Here is a 17,377-nt window from a genome sequence, read left to right as displayed (position 1 = left end):
GTCCATTTTATGTTTAGTTATATCCAGTTTCATTTTAACATCTTTTCTGTGTGGCATTTTCTGTAATTCTTTTTCAAGTCCCTTATATTCATCATCCAAGGCTTTAAGAGTTCGCCTTTTTCTGTTATTCTTTTTTCTTGTATAGTCTATTATCAAGCCTCTAACATAGGCCTTCATTGTGTCCCAAACATTCTGTATTGAGGTGTCTTCTTTTCTATTCTCTTTAAAGAAGAAGGCCAATTCTTTCTCCATCCATTGTATAAATTCCTTATCCTTTAAAATAGAATTATTTAATGTCCATCTCGATCTTTTCCTTTGTCCCTTCCATTCAATTGTCAATGGGTTATGGTCAGCCCAAGTACTTGTTTCAATATTTACTTCTTGAATACTAGACATTAAATCTGTTGAGATCCAAATCATATCCAGTCTGGACCATGATAGATGCCTATTTGAATAGAACGTAAATTGCTTAGATTTATCATTTCTTTCTCTCCATATGTCTTTTAAAGTTAATTCATCTATCATTTTAAAAAAGGATTTAGGAAGAGTTTTCCTGTTATGCTTTACTGCTGTTGCAATATAGTCAAGTCTATTATCCACAATTCCATTAAAGTCTCCCATCATAATTACATTAGCATAGTCAAGTTCGGCAGTCTTAGTATGTAATTTTCTATAGAATTCTTCCTGTTTATCATTCGGTGCATAAATTGCAATCAAAGGTATCTTTCTATTATTGTCCATTATTTCTACCATTAATATTCTCCCATCATCATCTGTATAAATCATTTTTGCTGGAATGGCCTCTTTAATATATAAAACCACCCCTCTTTTCTTGGATTGTGTCAAAGAGGTAAACAATTTCCCTAATTTTGGTTGTAATAACAATTGTTCATGTTGCTTTTTAATATGAACTTCTTGTAAACAAATTATGTCGAACCTTAATTTCATTAATTTATGGAAAGTCTTCCTTCTCTTAGCAGCTGAATTCAGTCCATTTATATTCATTGTAATCAATTTTTTCTCTTCCATAATTATGTTTTATATTTAGATTTAACCACTCTCGTGGGTCTTGCCTCACGTTGATCTTTAATATCCACTTGTCCACCTACTGCACCTTCTTCTTTTCCAACCTCCATTTGTTCCTCTTGGGATTCAATTGATGGGACCTCCTTTCCTGCTCCTCCTTCTCTGCCTCCAAAAACCTCTGCACAAAACAGTTCTGCTTTCTCGATTGAATCAATTCTATGTCTCTGTTCCTGCCACGTAAACATCAATCCTTCTGGAATCAACCACCTGTAAGACACCTCTTTTTCCAATAACCTTTTAGTCAGGAATCGGTATTCTCTTCTCATCTCTCTCACTCTTCTAGGTATTTGTTTTAAAACCAAAATTTCTTTACCTTTATATTTCAGTGGCTTCTCTCTTGCTGCTTGCAATATTTGTGTCTTCAAAGATTTTTTAATAAATCTAATATGAACTTCTCTGGGTAGGTTATTTCTCATTCGCATATCTTGTAAAAACTCGATATATCTCATCAATTCCATCCATCATCTTCTCTTCTATTATCTCGAGCGCCTCCGCCAGAATTCCTACCATTATCGCAGCCAAATCTTGTCCTTTTTCTTCTTCTATATTTTGAAATCTAAGATAAAATTCTGATCTATCCAACTCCCACTTCAACATCTCACTTTTTTTCTTGTTCAATCGCTGTTAATCTATTGTCGATATTTCCAATTTTCTCCTCTCTTTGTTTGCCTCCCTCTTCAACATTTTGGAGTCTCTCTTCATATTTTTCCATCATCTGTTCCATCCTACCTGTTCTTTGTTCAATAGTATCCATTTTTACCTTAAGATCTTGAATTCCTTGCATAATCATCTGGAAGGATACTCTTTCTTGTTCTTTTTCTTTCTCTTTATCTTGCTTTAACAATGTCTGAATTGAGCGCTGTCCAGATGGTGGGGAGGCAGAAGCAGACATAGAGGCACCCGAAGATATAAATTTCTTACTCATTTTAAGTGGTTCCAACTCTTCAAGTTTTTTCAAATTTTAATCCACAAAAAAAAAGAGAAAAAAATATGAAATTATAATCCAAGGTAAAAAGGCCAACAATAAAAAAAGCCAAAAGTGAGAGAAAAAAAGAAAAAAAGAAAAAAAAAATTCTTCAAATTCTTCCTGACCTTAGTCCAATAAAAAGAGGAAAAAAAAAACCATAAAAAAAGTAACAGTAAAAATAAAAATCCAATAATAATAATAAACAAGACAAAGCCAAAAAAGAAGAAGGGAAGAAGAAAAAGAGAAAAAACAAAAAACAAAACAAAAACCAAGAAAAATAAGTTTCTTCAGATTCCACACCTTAGTCCAGCCAGAAAAAAAAAAAAAAAAAACCTCAATTGAAAAATAAATATTGGATTTTTTATTTTGTTAAAAAACAACTTTTACCCAAAATTAGGCAAAGCAGGCAGGCAGATTGAATTGCTCACAAAATCACAGATTCGTTCAGAGATCTATCTATCTGCCATCAGCTAGCTCAGTCTGTCACATAAAATTTGCTTGCCATGAGTCTGCACTGAATAATAGAGCCTTCAGTCCTAAGGGAGGTTTGGCTGTGCTTAAAAGCACAGCTGAAGATCTAAATACTAGCTAGAAAGCAAGAAATCCAACCATTTCCTGCTTTCTAGCTAATTTAAATCTCCCAGCACAGCAGAACAGCTGATGGTTGGCGGGGGGCGGGGGAAGGAAAAATAGCAATTTAGCAGTAACTTTGCTGGATAAGGAGTGAGTGGGCGGGGAGGGTTGCCACGGGCCATGTGGGCAGCGTCTTGTGCAGCCTTGATTTATTGCTTTGGGGGTGCTTTGGGGGTGACATTTCTCTGCAGCCCACCAAAATTTTCTCCAGTTGGCGACCGCTGATCTAGACAAGTCTCCTTTAGTTATTTCTGCAAAATGAATGAACGTATCATGCTTTAATCCCAGAAGGATCAGCCCTGTTACTATTTGGAAAGGAGAATACCAGAGGACTGATGCCTGGTCTGGGAAGTTAAAAATATTTAAGAAAGGAGGAGGGAACCCTTTCATATTTATACCGTCTGAAAAAAAGTCAAAGGAAATGGAAAAGCACTTCCATAATGGAACTATGAAAACTGTATAGATGCTATCTCCAGCTAAAAGATGCTTTCATCTTTATCAAACTCTGAAATAGAAATAGGAATCATAAATTAAAGAGGCACTCTTGACCAAAAGATTCCTCTATCCTTTGACTAATATATGCCAAGCTGGTTTTGGCTAATGGTATTCAAAGTATAAAAGATCTGAAAGGCAGCAAGATCTTTTTTTTCTGTGTTAAGCAAAAGAAGAAGCTCTATCAAGAAAATAAAAACAGGAAGCCAATGGCAGAGCTGAGTATAGGGAAAGAAATGGGGAGGAAGTATTCTTGTTTCTTTCCTTCACTCCAGCCATCATCAATAGGATTATTCTCAAGTGGCAGATAAAAATAAAAACCAGGAAGGAGAAAAAGTACTCCTTCGTTTCCTCCTTCCCCTCCAGCATGTAAGAAAACACACTTGCCACCTGTTTTTTGCCTTTGATGAAAAAAAAATAGGGCAAGGCTCATGCATAATACTTGACAGATGTATCCATATGTTTGCATTATCAGCAATGATGTATGTTGCTATTAGAATTAAAATGACAACATAGTGAGAAAAACTGAGAAGAGAAAGTGACTGAGAATAAACCCAGAGAGAGTTGAATAAACCCAGAGAGAGTGCACAGGAGCAAACAAATTGATACCAGCTGAAAGCAGACAATACAAAATGACAGCCAACAGGAATGAAAGTAACTAAAGTAACTACCCAACAGCATTAACTGAGTCAATGATCATGAAAAGAAATGGAAGATGAGGTAACATTTAATGAACAGCTGTTGGCATCAAATGAAAGTTCATACTAAAAACTTATCAGAAGACACCACCCATGTACATCACCATATAGAAAGCCTGTCTTTTCCAACTTTCTTTGTGTTCTTTGACTAGTAGTAGTGAAGCTTAATTGTATGAATGTGAAAACTTGGGTAATTTAAACAAATGTAATCAATAAAGTGAATACCAGAATGCTTCAAAGAGGAATGGATTATAGTATTGTAGCTTAATTCTGCTCACAGTTAGCAGTGCAAGAACTTGTACAACTGCCTTAGGTACAATTTCATTGGACATTTTAGTAATGCATGAATAAATACAACCTTACTTAGTATCATAAAGTGTCTGGAATTCCTCTTGGAAATTTTCCTGACATAGTATTCCATGGAACATCTTTTGTTGATTCAGACTGTGAAATATCAAACCAGATGTTTAAAAAAAAAATCACTTGAAGGTGTTAAGAGAAGGAAGGAGACAGTTTTCATTAACAAAGACTACAACAATGAAAGTGCAGTTTTGTATTCATTGAACAAATTATGCTTCCATATATTTTCTATTTTAGAACTTGAATTATTCCATTCTTTCTTTTCTACTGTAGCTATTTTCTGAAATTTAGAAAGTTGAAATATTAGTCCACAACAAATAATAAAAGTGAATTTGCTGCATTGTGCAAAATGCTAAGCAGCTAATATATTAAGTTGTGTACATAAAGGTATCTCTCTAAGAGATTCTAGAACAGGCATTTTAATTGTTTCATTCCTTTAAATTTCATTGTAATACAAGACAGAATTCTGGATTAGTATTTGAATTACAGTCATTTCCTATATCAAGGAAGATAATGTGGGCTTGTGGAGTAAGCGGGGTTAAAGAGGAAGTAAGGAAGAGAGAGAGATCCATAGAAATCCAGTATATTCTACTGTCTGTGCAAGACAGTACAGGAAGTTTCCATTGTTGTACTATGATATTTCTTTAGGCCCCTTGTCCTTTGTGCTTAACTCACCCAAAGGAATCAATTACGAGTTTTTGTTTGAGACACAAATGATGAGGATCCAATTATCAGATTTAAGATGCATTATGCAAAGATCAAACTCTCTAGAGAATTCTATATTGCTGGGAATTTGGAAGGAAAAATAAGACAACTAGCAGGAGGGAAATGGTCTTTAATTTCAGTGATGATTGATACATTGTCAGAATACCTGAAGTACAAAGATCATTATGCAAAGATCTATCTACATGGTCACTAAAAGTCAATTATTACTTGAGGCCATCTAATTAATTAAATCAACAATAAAGCCTGTGTTGTGAATGTCAATGAAAAATCATTTTGTCGGTTTCTAAGTAGACAGCTAGGGAAAAGGACATGAACAAGCAGGGTTCTAAGGTAAACAAAAAAAAAAAAGACATGATTGATCCTTTGTAATAAGTAAATAGTGTTCAGATCACGTCCCAAGTGAAATAAGTTTTAGTAGGCTACCACTCGGAACATACAGATTTGAACGTAGTTTGTATTTTATTTTATTTTTCAAATAAAATATTTAAATTGAGAATGTTTTGTCTATTGACACCTTTGTTCTCTAAAATATTCTAAGGAAGCAAATATAATACATGCATGTTTCTAATTAACTGTATGTGCCCAGGCCTGCTCCCTAATTTCTATCATAGTTCTACTCCTAATGTTTTTAAGGTCAAGGAAATGACTTAATTAATTAATTTCCATTACATTATCTACTCTCATGAAATTCTGGAAACTGCTTGTGCAATGTTTGGTATGTAATCCTTTGATTTTGTCTTCATCATGTTCAACCTTAAAGTTCTGGCTGTATGATTTCATGATGCTTTCCCCGTTCAGCATTCTTCTTCCAGAATTGTGCTCTCCAATGCTTTTGTGCTTTTTTTCTCTCGTTTTACCCACCATTCTATAAATCCTTGTAAACAATTGCATCCATTTTATTTTTATCAACATCATTACTTACTCTATTTATTAAAAATGTTGAGGTCATGTTAGCCTTTTTAGGACATGTAGCTCCAGCCAGCTGCTCTAAGATTTATTTCTTCTCCCCAGAATCCTTTTAGATTTTAATGTGTCAAGATTTCCCTATAGTTGATCCTAATTTTGTATCTTTTCTCCTTTTTTATAAAGGCTATATCCCCATGAGAAGCTAAATTCTTGTCTATTTCCAGCAAAGTAAAACATGGTGTTAAGAAAGCTTATTTGGGTTAGTTGCTCTTTTCCCAATTCCCATTCCAGGATCCACAAAGATGTGAGGAAAGACAAGTATATTGCACCAAAGCATGTCTGTCTGCTGGCTTGTCACACTGCCAGTCCAGTCCCTTGAAGATGAATATAGTTAGTTTCTTCTATATATGTATTTCCAGCATAACTAGAAATGGTAACATAAAGTGCTTACCAATGTAATTCCTCTGTTTTTATCTTTATTGGAAAAGCATAATGTTCCTTAGAATCAAAGCAATTGGCTTGAAAATAAACAGGTTGACTTCTGTACTGGTTGAGTTAATTGCTATTTTCAAATTACTACAATGATCCTGAATGAGAATCTAAATGTTGAAACTGTGGCCCTCTTCATTTTCTTTGCCTACCTAATGATATATGCTGTATGCATGTGGTTGAAAAACAATTGGCATCCTGGCTTCCTGTTGAGATTCCCTACCAATGTCAAATTGAAGCAATAAAAATGACCTTTACAAGTACAGGATTACTAAGGCATTCTTTCCCACTGTAGCTCTGAATAAGAAACATACATATACACAAAAAAGCGAAATACTCATTACCAAACCACAATTATTGCTACATCTAAAACCCAGATGTTATCTTGAGTCATAAGTAATCCAAGGAACTTTTTAAAAATCTCAGTTTGTCTGATGGTATATACATAAAAATTTGACCTGCTTATACTATAAATTTGACCTGCTTTATAGCTATAAAACCAAAGATTAAAGAAAGAAAACCTGTGATTATCAAAAACAATTATTTAAATCTAAAATTCTTATTCTTAATTTCTTTACCACACAAAAAGAATCTTGGAATGGTGAGTGTAATTTGCTGTTTTATAGATCACTTATTCATTTCTTCAATGAAACAGAACTCATCTTCATTGTATCAACCATAATATATCTTGATCATTATGTGACCACTAATTTATATAATCAGAATAGAAACTATATTATAATAAAACAGTAAAACTAAATCATATAGTTTAATACAATTTAAACATAATAATTGTAACTCAGAATACATGGTTAAAATGATAAAAATTTCTTTCATTTTCTCATTATTTGGAGATGTCCCTGAAATAATTGAAAATTTTCTAGATAAGTGGCATAAATGGAATACTGTGCCTTTATTTGGGGCAGTAACAGAAACAAATTGCCATGATTATAGAGAAAAGCTTCAACATTTCTAGCACTTCCTTTGGAAAATACAAAGAGATATTTTATATTCTAAATATAAATTTAAATTCAGTTATCTTCTATATGTGATCAGATTTTTTAAAACCCTCTTTTTAAAATATTGTATGTTCTCCATTCTGGTTTTGCCATGTTCTATTTATTTAATGGTTTTTTCCCCGTTATCTCCAATGTAATAAGTGATGTAATTCCAATTTTGTTTTTGTCCACCTAGCCAAGTGCTTCCTATTGTCCTCTGATTAGTTGTGTCTATCAAAGCAGATATCTTTCATATCACCTATTGGTTACTTATTTCATTAATTATAAAAGTGCTGAATTTGATATTACCTTCATTTGAAGCATATACTTTTGAAGTTCTAAAGTGTCTTTCGTTTATTAAAATTTCAGTCAGCAGTAATGAAACAGTGCAATAATATGTGTGGGGCAAAGCCCAAAATTATTTTGACACATAAGTGCCTTGTTCAAAGGCCCATAGGAAAAAATGGGTGCTGTTGAAAAAGTATAAAAGACTATAAAGGAGGTAGCATGATATTGTTAATTACCACAATGTGATTATTAGTTACTAGTTTGATTTGGCACTTTTGTAGTTCTTTTATGGTTTGTGTTATGTTGTTATCATTGTCTTTAAATATTGCAAGCCTCCCAGAGTTGCTACTGTGATATGGGCAGCAATCAATCAATCAATCAATCAATGTTGGACTGAAGAATTAAAGGATCTGGGGTTAGTTGAAGATATGGTAAGCACAGTTTGGAAAAGCAAAGAGTTGTATGGGATTGATGTACAGTTGCAGATTTGGAAAAGTAAATGGAGTCAAGGAAACAGAAAAGGCTAGCAACTCCTGACTAGGATCATATATGTTGAACTTTATTTCAACATAGCTTAGAAGACTTATTTTAGGACCTTAGAAAGAGAATCTGTTCCTTTTTTGAAGTCTGATAGTGTGGAAGGAGGAAAAATGTGTGGGGAAAAAATGAAAGTAAAATTATTTAGACAAAGGAAAGAATGATATCAAAAGACTAGGGAAAATATCACTATGATACAGTAGCAAACCAAAAAAAATAATTGAAAAACAAATATACTGTTAGAGAGAAAGAAATGGTTCATTTATAAGTTAATTGGATTCATTGAAAAGTGATACACGCTGAATTTAGTTCATAGTGAAAGAATTTGAAACTTATGTAGCTCTTTTAAAGATTAAAATTACACTAATCATCAGTTGATATTTGATACAAAAATGCAGATGTTACGTAATGCTGAAAATTATATGGAAACTCCAGTCAGTGAAGCAATAACTGTTCTGACTGCTTTAGGTTTTAAAATCAATTGTGATTTACATTAATATCTTCACTAAGAATGTCTGTTATCTATTTCTGAAAAAAAAAAAGCCTGGTAGAGTCCTTGGAAATACTTGATAAACACAATCTTCCCTTTTATTAAAAACTGAACATAAATCAAGACTGAAAATCCATCTTGCCTGCATTATGAATTCTGCCTTCCTTGCACAGTTCTATCAGCTGTTCCATAAATCCCAAACTTTTAAGTAACCTTTTTATGTATTAGGATCAGCCAAATTTTATCTTCTTGGCTGCTTCAAAAAAAGGAGGAAAAAAAAGAGTTTTGCCTGTTTGCAGTTTATCATGTTGGCTGAACCCAGCCTTTGTGATTTATAAACATTTTGCATTTGGAAAGCTAAATACATGTTGCAGATGTTAACAAAAAGATCAATACTTAAGTTCAAGCAGACATTAGCTACCTTGGGAAGTTAGATTTGTAAATACCCATTATGTTACCTGAAAAACGACTTCAGCTGAAGCCATTCTTTCTCATGCTTACTTCTTTTTTGTTTCTTGGTTGCCTTTGGGGGTGGGGAGGATTGGGAGAGCTTAGGAATGTGGTGCCTCAGCTGCTAGTCAAAACATTTAACAGCTGACGTGTTAACCAAGGCCATGTCAATGGACACCTGTCGGAGCAGAGCAGGAACCTATGGCTAACGTGATTGGCCCATGTGACCTAAAAGACACAGGGGAGGGGATAATCCTATTCTTTTAATTATCCTTAAGCACGGGAACTATTTAGAACTAGCTTCACCTTTCTACACAATGTACTCAAAAAAGGACTTTCTGAATCTAACCTAAGTGTCAGAGTCCTGACTTCCCTGAGTTCATTGATCGGAACGATGGCACATTATATCTCTCCTAATGGTATGATAGAAATATAGTATAGTTCTCCCCTAGTACTCAGTGGATATAGAATTTTCAGAATGAAAAGATCATAATCTTCTTATTCTGTTCTGATCATCAATTGCAGTCTACATTCACCTCATCTAACTGGCAGAGGGCACCACACAAGAAGCACAGGGGAGAAAAATTGCAGATAAGGGCCACGCAGTTTAAAAAATTATTCAAAAGAAATGCTTCATAACTCACACAAATGTAAATGCGACACTGTTGTACATTCAGTAAAGTATCCAGACTCCCTGTGAGGGATTATATTCATTTTAATGGAAACAGCATTATTTAGGCTTTTGTGAAAGCCTCTCAAAAACAAGTAGCTATTTAGATGAGTAGCAGAAAGGTGCTGTCCTCACACAGGATCCAAAGCTCTTATGCAAAGATATTTTCAAAGAACATGCAAGCCTGTTGCAGATTTTAATTGCCTATAGATTCCGATGGCATTTTGCACAGTTTTCAGAAGCAAGCATCTTCTGGATTGGAAAGACAAAAAAAATTGTTGTTGTTAGTCACAAAGTTGTGTCCAACCCACCACACGCCCATGGACAACATTCCTCCAGGCCTTCCTGTCTTCTACCATCCCCCAAAATCAATTTAAATTCACATTGACTGCTTCAGTGACTCCATCCAGCCACCTCATTCTCTGCCATCCCTTCTTCTTTTGCTCTCAATCATTCCCAGCATTAGGCTCTTCTTCAAAGAGTCCTTCCTCATTAGGTGGCCAAAGTATTTGAGTTTAATCTTCAGGATCTGGCCTTCTAAAGAGCAGTCAGGGTTGATCTCCCCCATGACTGATCATTTTAATTGCCTTGCACTCCAAGGGACTCTCAGGACTCTTCTCCAGCACTATGGTTCAAAGGCCTCAATTCTTTGGCTCTCAACCTTACTTATGGTCCAACTTTCACAGCCATACATTGCAACTGGGAAAACCATAGCCTTGACCATATGCACTTTTGTTGGCAGGTCTTTGATTTTTAGTATGTTGTCTAGATTTGCCATAGCTTTCCTCCCCAGGAGCAAATGTCTTTTAATTTCTTGGCTGTAGACCCCATCTGCGTTGATCTTGGAGCCCAGGAAAATGAAATCTGTCACTACCTCCATTTCTTCCCCATCTATTTGCCAGGAAATGAGATCTTAGTTTTCTTAATATTGAGTTTCAAGCCAACTTTTGCACTCTCCTCCTTCACCTACATGAAGAAGCTCTGTAGTTCCTCTTCACTTTCTGCCATTAGAGTGATATCATCTGCATATCTGAGGTTGTTGGTATTTCTCCCGGCAATCTTAATTCCAACTTGTAATTCATCTCATCTAGCCCCACCTTTCTCATGATGTGCTCTGCATATAAGGTAGCAAAGTCAGAAGCCAATCCATGAAGGAAAAGAAACTCGCTATTGTAAAATATTCTTAGGTCAAAACATTTACCATTTTTTTATTACAGACTTTTATTTCAGTCTACACAGGTTTTTGTTTTCTTCTTTTTAATGTGACATAGATACACATTTCATTCATAGAATCCAGTGCAGCATAATAGAATGGTTTAGGTTCTGGGATGAGGTAGGAACAGGGAGATTTAAGTTCTCATTCTCCCCTGGGCACAAAAGCAGGATGGGTAACCTGGAGCCAATCACCTTTTCTTTTATTAGAGTGCAGCCCTATAACAAGTTGGCTGATAAACAAATCTAGTCACATCATACATTGCTATGGTATACTTTGGTAACTTCACTAAAAGAACTATGGAAGTGAAATGCAAAAACAATGAGACCTTGTAACCATGTGGGAACAATGCTAAAAAACAATGTTTTATTGATATTGAGCAGATGGAATGTATTTTATTAATAATTAAATACTAATCCTTTGGTATTCTTTATTTTCTATTTACTTTTCTTTATTGTTATTTTAATCTACTATTTGGGATGGTGAATTTTTGACCCTCCAGGCAAATAGCAAACATGTAATAATAAAAATAGTTCCATTAATAATTATCTATTAGCTCATTAAATATAATTAGAATCATTAGGAATAATACATGTATTCTTTTTCTTGAATGTAGCAAAAAAGACAAGAACAAATTGATTTGTGTTTAACGATTATCAAATCTATGAAATGAAATCTAGTTCATTAAAATCAATCCAAAATTAACATTACTGGATGGTGTTAACACAAAACTTGGGGAACAAAGTAAAGTTAGAAACGCTTGACAAATGCATTCCAGGGTAATTTCGGGAATAATTACTACAGTTGCCTTCACTCCAAAGAATCATTGCTGCTGCTACAGATTTACTAAATATGGTATGAGCTGGAAAAAAAATATCTGAAATGTTAAGAAAAAGAATTTCTAACAAGCAAATTTCATTGGTCCATTGTTGAGACCTAGCTGTGAAATATAAATACATTTTGAAACCATCCCAGTTTCACCCTCCCAACTTCAAAGTATTACATCTGTCCCACGTGTAGTATGTGAGACATATGGAGAAAAAATTATAGATCTCATACATGCTTTTAGAAGATGTGGGTGGAGGTTTTTTTACAGATACATATATCTGAACTATATATATCCCCTTTTTAAAAAATTGCTAATATTAAAACATTTTTATAGTTTATTGTTTTTATATAAAAATAATGTGTTCAGTTTTAGGGATGTTTAGCTTTTAGCTTTTTATATTTTAATCATTTATAAGCTTAGTCTTATTATTGAAATCACTGCACTTGATTATATCTTATGCTGGTATATGACCCCAATAATGATTTGATTTAACTTAACTTGACCATGTGAATTGATATCACTCCTTACTAATTCCTGTCGGATTCCTTGTAAACTATAACACTGTCTTTTTTCTCACCATTTTAATAAGCAAATAACTGAATTTAACAAGGAACAGTAATAATAGCATTCCATTGAAAAGTGACACTCTTTTTAAGGAAACTTTCATAAATATATTTTTCTAATAGTCCAGTCTTATGGTTAAATAATCCTTGGTTTTGTTGATCCAACAAAGCATTTGGAAATCATCCCTAAAAAGAATTGTTAAGCAACTTTCACTCCATTATTCCAGAAACTACAGAGTTGGAAAAAATTGATAAACTGGACACTTGCTCTGGGTGTGGTAGCCTATTAGTTATAAGATTAAGCCATATTTGGTGCTGGGTGGGTTACTCTACCTGTAGTTTGGAGATCCTACTGGACTCACACATGCTATCAAAGATGACAGTCAGGGCCTTTGCACAGCTTCGTATTGTGTACCACTTTCCAGTACACTCTCATAAACACACTGATTTCGCCTCTTTTACTCTTACACATTAAAATATTTTTTAAGAAGTCCAGGAACTTAAAAGTTGCTTACATTGTTTGAAATAATAATTAAAGTATCCTAAACCCAGGATAAAAATGAATGAGAATAATGACCAAAAACATGGACTGATCTAGGAGCTCATATGTTTGATAAGGTGGGCTAGTGTATTCAGTCAGCATGCAATCTTAGTTTTAAATTTCCCCCCTAATCATAGAAAGTGTCTCAACTGGCTTTATTAGCTATGTGTGAATAACAACTAAACGAACTTATTGATGAAGAGCCAGTTTGATGTTGTGGTCAAGACATCAGGTGTCAGGCTCCAAACGCATAGAAAGATGTGTAGAATTATTTCTATATAGATTCTCGCCGATAGATAGAAATCTTTCCAAACAAACTATTTGTGTTATAAATGATATATTCTGAGAACTTCTGCATAGGAGCTGTGTTTATCCTAAAGAAACTATCTAAACTTCACTGTCTCTTTATCCTCTAGAATGCAGTTGCTCCTGGAATGCGGCAATCCAGGTAACATTTTACCACCTCAGGCCAGAGGATGTGAGTTCTAGTTCCACCTTAGCCACAAACCCTGCTGGGTGACTTTGGGCCAATCATTTTCCCAGCCCTGGAAAGGAGATAATGGCAAATCAGTTCTGAAAGCTTGTCAAGAAAATTGCAGGCAATCACCAGGAGTCAACAGTGACTCTGTGTGTGTGTGTGTGTGTGTGTGTGTGTGTGTGTGTATTTCTGCCTTGGTCCCTGCCCTCTGGACCATCTTACTGCCAGAGGTGAGATCTGCCACCACTTTTTGGCCTTCAGAAGGGGTTTAAAACCTGACTCTGTTGGTTGGATTGGGGCTCCAGTGGGGATATACTATGTTGGAGTTGCATGTTCTTGGTTTTTAGTCTTTGTTTAATCATGGTTAATTTTAATGCATTTATATTTATGATTTTATTGCATTGTAAGGATAGTACACACTATCGAAAGCAGAGTCACTTTGGATAGTGAGATGGGCAGCATACTAAAATAAATAATAAAATAAAATAAAATAAAATATACAGCAATAGACTGCATTTTTTCAGAGTGGATTTTTTTCAGGGTGGGTTTGAGAGGTGCAGATTATGAAAACCTGTACACTGTTTACTTTTGATTTTGGCTCTCCAAAACTTACAGAAATTCACCATGTCTTTGCTAGCTAAATATTCCATTTGTAATGTTGGGAAGAAAAACAGAAGAGAAAATACTATAATATAAATAGGTTGCTTATATCCAGTTTTTATGATGGTAAGCTGTAATAATATAGTTTTAAAAGTCAATGAATTTATCTCTCACATATACATAGTTCCTTTGGCCTAATGATTGCAATGCCACTTGGATGAGACATTAAGTATACCCTTAAGGAAACAACTTGGCCTTCTCTTTGCAGAACTGAATAAACTAACAGTTTTTTTTCTGAACAAGCTACATAATATATTTTCATTAATCTCAAAGAGGAAAGGAGCGCTTGAGAGTCCTTTGCTACATTGCATTATGCAGATAGAAGCTACACAGCAGAGCAGATATTTCTAAACCCAGAATTCCTATGTCATGATAGTGGAAGTCTGTTTCCTTAGCATGTGGAGTCTATTTGTTTAAATTAATATCTCAGCCAGAATGTATGACACTGTAGCAAGAATATTTGCAGCTGATGGGAGTTGGATAAACACAAATTAATCCTATTGGCTCTGTGCTGATGTTCCTGGAAAGCAACAATGCAAAAAAAACATTTGTTATACTATTTTGGAAACATCAAGGATTGTAGGGGGAAATCATATGGATCATTTGACATTTGTAGTTTAGTTTTTAATTGTACACATATGTGCACACATCCATGCACACAGTACACAGACAGCCTAATTAATAAGATCTTGCCAGATCAGTGGCTTGTTATCACTGTTTATGAATACAACCATCAAAACAGTGTTTAATTTATCTAGTTTATTTCCTTCAAATCTAAGTCTTTTCAAGATGGTTTACTGTATGAAATTTATGCCAATATCAGTATAATTTCATAAAACTATAAATCATTTCCAACATATTCAAGAGTATCTTCTATAAGAGTAGCAAGTCAAATCAAAAACTTGAAAGAAAAGAACATTTTTTTAAAATGTTCATTTACATGATTTTTTAAAAAAAGAATTGAAATACTGCATGTGACTTCATCTAAGGAAAGTATATCCTGTACTGCAATGGTGACATCAGACTGTTTCTTTATTGAATAATGAGATATTTCAGTTCATGGAAGGCACAGCTGCTCAAGTCACTGTTAGAACTAAATGTATCAGTAATACTGTATAAGTTCTATACTATCAGTACTGGGGTTTTCAGTGCTCACATTCATAGCATTTATACACACACCCAGCCACACATTTATACATGTTTATACAGACATCCAGCCAAATATTTAACTCTGGGATAAGTAGTTGAGCATGGGTGGCCAATATATGGCCATCCAGCTAAGGCCTCCATGGGTGGTGAGTACTCAACAGCATCAAAGTGACAAGCATAATCAGATAATTAGAACCAATTGATTCTTCCTGTGGATCCCTCTGATCCAGACATCATGCTTTTACATACTTAATTCCATAATGTTTTTCCATTATCTCGTGCATCCTATTTGCAGGTATTAAATAATTAAACTGCAACATTCACTGTTGAATTTCAATGATGAAATTTGGAAAAGGATTCTGAAGGCCATAGTGGTGATAGTCCATTCCTCCTCATCGTGCCACTGGATACAACCAATCATTTCCGATCATATACCTCAATGCCAGGCCCAAGCAACAGCTGGTCGAAAATTGTGATGCAACAAATAGATCAAAGCCACTAGGGCATCCCACCCAACCAACATGACGAGGGCTACCAGTCCAGGAGCAGGACCGGTGAAAGAAGCTAGCTCAAAAAAAAGCCAAAATCACTGATCATTGCGACTCTCAACATAGGAACACTGATTGGATGAAGCCACAAATAGCAGCACCTTCCACCATTGCCAAAACAGCCTACCAACTAGAAGTCAATGGCCGGCAACCTTGTGGGCACCCATGACAGAGATGGCAAGACACCAGAGATGGTATTCAGCTGGTTCTGACCAATCCTGGAGAACCGGTAGTGGAAATTTTGAGTAGTTTGGAAAACCAGCAAATACCACCTCTGACTGGAGATTTTACAGTATCCTTTGCCTGCCATGCCCACCAAACCACACCCACAGAATCAGTAGTAAAAAAAAAAAGAATCCCACCACTGCAAAACATCATCAACAAAGACATGCAAGCCATGGGCTGTGTCCCAGAGACACAGCTGGCCGCACAAAGTGGCTTTCAATGATCTGAAAAATGGACCCTGCATCTGCAGGAATACACTAGGAAGAAGAAGAAGAAGATTCTGAAGGCCATAAAAATAGGGCTTTGTATAGCATGCAATATTCATTCTTCTTTTTGTTTCAATCTTCTTTGTTGCTTTGCTTTCCTAAGTTTGCTTCATTCTTAAATATAAACATGTCTAAATTCCTCTTTCAGACCTAGGGTGGCCATTTGTGAGTCAGCAGTTAGTGAAGGAAACATTCTATGACATTACAACAATTTGTATTTTTACTGACAAAGAGTCTGATTATATTTTTCAGTAAGCTGCAATGTAATTTACGTGTTATAAAACATTTAAATTGGATTATTCAGTCTAAGAAAATTCTTATTGAAGACTAGGGCTCATTTTCCCGCTCTCTTATCAGACATCCATTGGCAAATGTCTGATAAGTAAAATAGTGAAGAAAAAGCTTAAGAATATATTGAAAGTCACTATTCTAAAACTCCCTGGAAAATCTATTCGTTTGATCAGAACAAGTTAATCAGAAGTTGTTATGAGAAAATAGTTGAATGGTTCTATGTATGGGAACTCTCATGCCCAATAATTTTTTTTCTTTCCATCAATGGATAACTAATAAAAGGAACACCATATTGTTTTTTTAATGCACCCTAATTTATATAATATGTCTTTTAAACTGAAACTTTGGAGGAATATTCCTTAAACACTCTGGCAAATTATTTAGTAGAAACAAACAGACATTCCCTACAGTCTACTGCTCTGCTAAACCTGTTGCCAAATATGACACATATTTACGTGCACATTTTCTCTCCCATTCCTTATGGAGAACACTAACAACCACCACAGAAATGCAGGAAAGAGATGCAGCTGTGGCAAACTTAGCACATTTCCGACAGGTTCAGCCAGAGGGAGAATCTTTCCTGGCTTTTTTGGTAAAAGTTATGCCTTTGAACCATGAGGGTTTCCTCTTGAATCTTGGCTGAAGAGGTGTGGGGCTAAAGTCCAGCCACACCCTCCAGACAGGGAACTCTGCTAATTGGTTAAGACCTCTTTAATGTCTGGCCACCATTTGGCAGGCTCAAGAGGCAACTGCAGCACTCATCTCCATTTATAAGACACTCTTGATTAACACCATATTTTAATACAAGGCCAAATGAAGTTTCA

General features: G+C 35.0%; 1 long non-coding RNA gene across 6 annotated transcripts in view; it reads left to right on the top strand.

Annotated features, from left to right (window-relative positions):
- The window catches only part of LOC148125438 (uncharacterized), a 66,156-nt gene that overhangs the window by 24,258 nt on the left and 24,521 nt on the right, over nucleotides 1–17,377 (top strand). The window contains exons 4-5 of one of the 6 annotated variants that reach the window (XR_015744210.1): nucleotides 13,353–13,384; nucleotides 15,519–16,089. The exons of 3 other annotated variants lie outside the window; for them this stretch is intronic. This is a non-coding gene — a long non-coding RNA (uncharacterized LOC148125438). Of the gene's footprint in view, nucleotides 1–13,352; nucleotides 13,911–15,518; nucleotides 16,090–17,377 lie in introns of those variants that run through there. 2 more of the 6 variants (XR_015744209.1, XR_015744206.1) reach the window with 2 other exon arrangements.

This window comes from Pseudonaja textilis, chromosome 6, assembly GCF_049901715.1.
Source record: "Pseudonaja textilis isolate UNSWEBS1 chromosome 6, rPseTex1.2, whole genome shotgun sequence".
Classification (NCBI taxonomy): Eukaryota; Metazoa; Chordata; class Lepidosauria; order Squamata; family Elapidae; genus Pseudonaja; species Pseudonaja textilis.
Note: the sequence above shows the minus strand (reverse complement) of the source record. Positions and strands in the feature narration are given on the sequence as shown.